At 37.2% G+C, this 6,943-nt stretch overlaps 1 protein-coding gene across 1 annotated transcript in view; it reads left to right on the plus strand.

The window, feature by feature from the left end:
• LOC106873614 (box A-binding factor) overlaps window positions 1-6,943 on the plus strand; it is a 240,877-nt gene that overhangs the window by 189,865 nt on the left and 44,069 nt on the right. The window lies entirely within an intron of this gene.

Below are 6,943 nucleotides of genomic sequence, written 5' to 3' on the forward strand. Positions count from 1 at the left end.
ATATATACACACACAAATATACGCACATACAAACCCACATATCTAAATTAGGATTTGCTTATAAATACTTTGGGTTGAAGTCTTTTTGATAACGATGACCAGTTGATAACAAGCGGTTTTCCACATATATATGTGTATATGTGCGCTCGTGTGTGTGTGTGTGTGTGTGTGTGTGTGTGTGTGTGTGTGCTTATATATATGCATACATACATGTATAATATATATACATGTATTCATATATAAATGGCGTTTTATCTTATTTATATTTGTTTATACCTATTTGATTCTAAACTTAGTAAAATTGAAGTATCTCCGTTGGTTTGGACGCGGAGTATTTACTTTCTTTACTTAACTGAACGATTTGTTCATTGAATTTGTGTATATGTGGCTGAGTAATCTATTGACTTGTATACCTTTAGCGCAATATTGAATCAGTCGGACAAAGTGTGGTGCCACATATTTCTTCCGTACGATTGCCAACCATCGCATTTTCCGTGGTACCTGACACCCCTGTTGCTCACGTAGTCTGCATGTGGTGACATAGCTTTTCTTCGTCTTAGCTCGAATGGGAAGACTCGCAAACGCGCTTAGTTTCGACAGCACTGGCTCAAAATCCGAAACATACTTGAGGGATGAAAGAGGAGATTTAAGCGTATGATTCCAAACAGTTCTCAGTAAATGAGCATTTTGTCTGACCATAGCTCAGTTCTGCATTAAAACCTTTTGAAACGTTCCAGACTCTGAAGATAGGATCGAAATTGATTGCAGATGGACCGTGCTAGCTGCTGATTGTCGACCCTATCGAAAGCTTTGTAATTAAAATCTTCCACTCTATTATTGGAACGAACAGGCATGAATTTCAAAGTATCTTAATAACCGTCACTTGAAAGTATTTCATTTGTCTAACGATCGTTCTCTGGTGCAGGTATCCATGTTGCAAGAGTAGAACTGCGTAGATAATTCTTCTATCATTACTCCAAGCTCGTAACTATCCAAAGTGAAGTGTTCTAAACAACTGAAACAATCCGCCTCTGACATGTGCGATCCATTCTCTGGTGATTTACTTTTTCTCATTTAAATCTAGGGGGATGTAAATTGGACTACATAGCAGTAAATGTCTTTAGTGGATACGATCAACTGCGCCCTCTGTTCGTTATACGACTACATAATACCAACTAGGTCAGCCAAGACTACTGTCCACTCTTCAATGACAAGTACAGTAATTAATAACATTTACTATCAGGAAATTGGCTTTGTGTGAAAACGTAGTAAATGCTCATGAAGAGAAGGGATGGCTAACAGTGTTATCATTCCATTCATAAATTATAGATATCAATACATCCAATGAAACCCAGAAGATTGTCGGTTCTAATCAGTTGCCAAATACAGTTTGTTTTTCTTGATTTCCATAAAGAAGTCGGTTGCTGACTAGACAAGATATAATCTCGACATTCCATTAGATAACGACCATCAGCTCGTTCATTGGTGGTAACCAGTTTCGCTATATTTTCCCCTACGAATAAATATAGATATCTTACTTAATACATTAGTCGATAGTACACCTATCATTTTTCTGATAAGTCTTAAAAAACAAAAAGAAAAATACTGCAGTAGTCTAGCGTCCTATTCTGAGAAGGAATATTTAGATCCTCAAAAGAAATTTATTCAAATTTAACTCACTATGGGCATAATTATTATCCTTCACATCAATATTGCAGCCTGTATTTACAATGAATCCCTCGATTCGCATGAGTCATATTCGTGAACACTAAAACACTACAATTGTTTGAGCCACATTTGTGAACATTGAGTCTCTGGATTGACTCGAGCCACATTCGTGGTAAGTAGAGTTGTTCATTAACTGTATGCTTTTTCTTTTAATATTTCCGTTTTATAAAGGTTTAGTTTCTTTCATTCTTTTTTTCTTTTTTTGTTTGCTTTGTCACGGTATCTTTTATTTTTTCTCAGTCGAAGCACGGAAAAATCTATCCCAACACTTATTTTTAAGCCTGTTACTTATTCTATCGGCCTCTATCGCTGAACCATTAAGTTACGAAACATAAATAAACCAGCACCGTTTATCAAGTAAAGGAAGACAGAAACACAAACACAAAGACACACGTACACACACATTACACACACATATATACATACATACACGACGGACTTCAACACAGTTTCCGTCAAACATATTCACTCACAAAGTATTGGTTGGCACGCGGCTGTAGTAGATGACACTTGCCCAGGGTGCCGTGCAGTGAAACTAAACTCGAAATCACGCTGTGACAAAGCAGGCTTCTTAACCATACAGCGACGTCTACGCCTACAAAGAAGAAATAGTCTGAAATACAATCTGTGTCTCGGTTTTGATCCATCTTTTATGTTTTCGTTTGCGCCAATGAGCTCCTTAAGAAACTCAATTTCTCATTTCCTTTATCCGTATTTATCTATGCAGTGCATGAATATTATTGTTGTAGTCGTTGTTATTTAGGTGTAGGTCAATCCTAATTGAGTACTTATGATCAAAGGCTTTCCTATCATGGCAATCACATCCTTTTTTACGTGTTTATAAACCAGGACTGCATTATCCAACGTGTCGTATTTTTCAACATACAGACGAGGGAATAGCGTTTGAGGGAGATTTGGTAATAGTAATTCCTAGCAGGTCGACGACCACGTAGGTACTCCCTTGATGGCTTGAAATTAATATGGTTTCTGAGGGTGGTGTCATGAAAAGATCAGGAGAAGGACGAATAAACTAAATTATAGTATTTAATTACATCCTTTTAAATTCTGAGTTGAAATCCCGATTGTGTCGAGTTTACTCTTTATACTGCGCGGTTCCATTAAATTAACTGGCAATAAACTGAAGATTGATTTATGAATTTGTCCCGTCTTAATACAAGATTTATGGAGATGTACTTGTACAGGGAATCAATAATCTTATACTGTTTACAATTTTTATGGCGAATAATGTAAAAGGTGGAGGGAGCTCCTAAAATTGTGAACTAGGAAACGGTTTCAATCCTTGACTATACTCCATTCCTTTCATTTATGTTCCGAATAATCTTTAGCAAACGCGTGAACGTTCAACTTTCCGTTTCATTTCCGCTAACGCATAATGCGCTTAAACGTTATTATTAAACTTGAAATGGAAGCGCTGAGCAGTGATTTATATAAATATAAACTTGTTACCAGTTCAAATATGCTTAAGACATATTCGAACCCGTAAGAAAGCCATTCACTGTTATCTGTCGTGGAGAAAAATTCTCGCTGTAGACGGAAAAAACGTATACACACCAGGTTAGTTTGGAGCTCCCTCAGCACAGATCGGCGGATGTATGCATTTCTGAGTAGTTTTCTCCTCTTTAGCAACAAACACTGGAGAGTCAACTCTGAGTTGACCACAAGAAACTAAATTTCTCTCTTATTAGATTCCAATCAGAATACTGTGGCTGATTGCGCTAATCGGCTGCTTGGCCGTAGTAAAATACAGATTAGAAACGGTTTATATAAGTATACAAGATCTTTGCTTTATAAGGGTACGAGGACGTGTGTTCACGTCAGTATATACTTGAACGCGTATTCGTGTGTGTATCGGTGTGTGTGTGTGTTAATGTGTAAATCTGAGTGTAGGAACGAATCCTAATATCGATATATGTATGTCCATGTATATGATCTATGTATGATCTATGTGTGCGTGTGCTTGTTTTACCATGTTTGTGTCTGCGAATATGTGTGTACTTGCGTGGATTTTAACTCATTCGTTTTTGTGTTTGTATGTGGATTAGTGAGTGTTAGTAAGTGAATATACGAATAAGACTTTGCATTAATGTATGTGTATATGTGTGAATATGTGTACTAACAGGAAAAAATATGATAAATCTAAATGAGATATATATAAATATGTGTGTGTGTTCATGTGTATGTAAGCGAGTATATATTAACATGAATGAGTGTGTGTGCGTATATACATACATACATACATACACACACACATATATATATGTATATATCAGATTAAATAAATGTTAATGTATATAAATTTGTGTGTGTGTGTGTGTGTGTGTGTGTGTGTGCGTGTGTGTGAGTGAGTGCGTGTGTTTATATGTATAGGTCAGTGAATAATTATTAATGTGCGAATGCTATTTATGCAATCTTAATATTAATGAGTATTCGCCAAACTCTGTATACATAAAACTTTATTCATGTGTGTACATGAGTATGTATGTGTGAATGTATGTATGCTTATATATGTGTGTATGTGTGTGTATGTGTGTGTAAGTGTATGTATGGGTGAATGTATACTTGCGTGTTTAAATGTGTGAGGTGGCGTCTACAGACTATGTCAGTGTTTGTCATAGGATGTATGGAGTGTTAGGCAACACAGCTATTTGTACCTATTAGGTTTGTTAAGGAGCTCAACCAATAAATAAATTTTGAACGGAACGGAATTACGTCCACCAAACCTCTAACACACCTTGACATTTTACAGTGTGCCAATGCAGATTTCATACATATATATATATATATATATATATATATATATATATATATATATATATATATATATATATATATATATATATATTTATATTTATATATATATACGTGTAGTATGTATGTGTGTGTCAGGGTATGTGTGTGTAGGTAGGTGGGTAGGTGGGTAGGTGGGTAGGTAGGTATATATTTACACACCTCTAATATCTTGACAACCCTGTCTTTGCATTGAAGTCTTTGAGAGTTGACATGTCTCATAATTGATCACACTTTGATATATGTGCATTAACTAACAACAAAGCCCCTGCTGAGAACAGGCTCACGACCCGGTTTCAATTCCCTTCAAAAACACGCACACACATATTCAGATAGAAATATGTGTGTACATAATGTGCGCATGCATACATACATGTGTGTGTATGTGTGTGTGTATATGAAAAAAAATATATATATATATATATGTGTGTATAGCAGAGTAAGCACGTAAATGTGAAACAAGATGGAAAAAATTGTACTCGAATAACAGAGGTAGAGTAATATGCTTTATTAAAACTCTCCGACGAACGGGAACGTGAAACTTCAAGTAAAAATTTTGATATTTTTGCTGCTTTTTAATAAAGTATGTGTGTGTGTGTGTGTGTGTGTGTGTGTGTGTGTGTGTGTGTGTGTGTGTATAGGCGTCGCTGTGTGGTAAGAAGCTTGATTCCCAACCACATGCTTCCGAGTTCAATCCCACTACGCGGCATCCCGGGTAAGTATCATCTACTATGGCCTCAGACCGACCGAAGCCTAGTAAGTGGATTTGGTAGACAGAAAATGAAAGAAACCTGTCGTGTGTATGTGTGTGTGTGTGTCTGTGTGTTTGTGTGTCTGTGTTAGTCCCCCTCCAAACATCGCTTCACAGCTGATGTTGGTGTGTTTACGTCCCCGTAACATAATGGTTCGGGAAAAGAAACCAACAGAATAAGTACGAGGCTTACAAAGAATAAGTCCTGGAGTCGACTTGTTCGACTAAAGGCGGTGCTCCAGCATGGCTGCAGTCAAAATAATTGACTGCTTGGCACCTTGGGCAAGTGCCTTCTACTATAGCCTCGGGCCGACCAAAGCATTGTGAGTGGATTTGGTAGACGGAAACTGAAAGAAGCCCGTCGTATATATATATATGCATATGTATGTGTGTGTTTGTGCCCAAGACCCAATGAAGAGCTCTCCACAGGAGCTAGCTTAAAAGCCCCCCACCCCAAGATATATACGACGGGCTTCTTCCAGTTTCTGTTCACCAAATCCAATGACAAGACTTTGGTGGGACCGTGACTATAGTAGAAAACATTCAGCCAGGGTGCCACGCGGTGAGGGTGAACCCAGAGCCATGTAGTTGGGAGGTGACTTCTTATCACACGGCCACGCCTGCGCCTATACATCTACATGTGTGTGTGTGTGTGTGTGCGTGTGTGTGTGTGTGTGTGTGTGTGTGTGTGTGTGTGTTTTCAAAAAAATATATAGAAGTACCTACAAACGGAACAAACGGAAAATACACGCATAGAATCTTTAGTTGTCCTAAGGATTGTAGCAATTTCACACGCACACACACACACACACACACAGATACACACACAGACACACACACACATACCCATACATATACATACACACATACATATGTATAGATATATATAGATATATTTACACACAAGACGCACAAGACGACAGCGCATATTTCTTAAAGGAAGCAATACATATCTGTGTGCGTGTCAGCGTGTCTCTGTGTCTCTGTATGTGTGAGCATGCGTGTGTGTGTGTATGTTAGCGTGTATGTTTGCGTGTGTGTGTGTTTGTGGATGGTACAAACCTATCAATATTGTTATGATACACAGCTGCACTTATCTACATCCTACAAAACCGAAACTGCATTTCAAACCCTCCCTATTTTTATGTCACTGGTTGTTTGTAAAACTTAATGATTTATTACACAGATCAATAGGGAGGATTATGGTTTTTCTGTAAAATTGAGCCATCTGTGACATAATCTATATTTAACAGTCATTATAAAAAGGGCCGATAGTTATTTCGGATTTTTTAACGATTCTGTATAATTTCACCTTCGTGGTGGATTTTTGACTGTTGGTGCAAGGTTATCTCGACCTGTAAGAAATGATTATAAAATCGTCCTTTAACCATATACTATTGTCATATCTATGAAGGGAAGGATTCTACCAAGTTCCATTTTATCTTTCATTCTTTCGAGATTGATAAAATATGTACCAATAGAGCACTGGGATCGATGAAATCAACAAACACCCTCTTCTGTGACAAAATATAGTGAATGGCCTTCTTACGAGTTCGAACGGGCCTCAAGCATATTTGCACTAGAAACAAGGTTGCATGTATACATATACACATACATGCATACATACATACATATATATATATATATATATATATA

Source organism: Octopus bimaculoides, chromosome 4 (assembly GCF_001194135.2).
Source record: "Octopus bimaculoides isolate UCB-OBI-ISO-001 chromosome 4, ASM119413v2, whole genome shotgun sequence".
In the NCBI taxonomy this organism is placed as follows: Eukaryota; Metazoa; Mollusca; class Cephalopoda; order Octopoda; family Octopodidae; genus Octopus; species Octopus bimaculoides.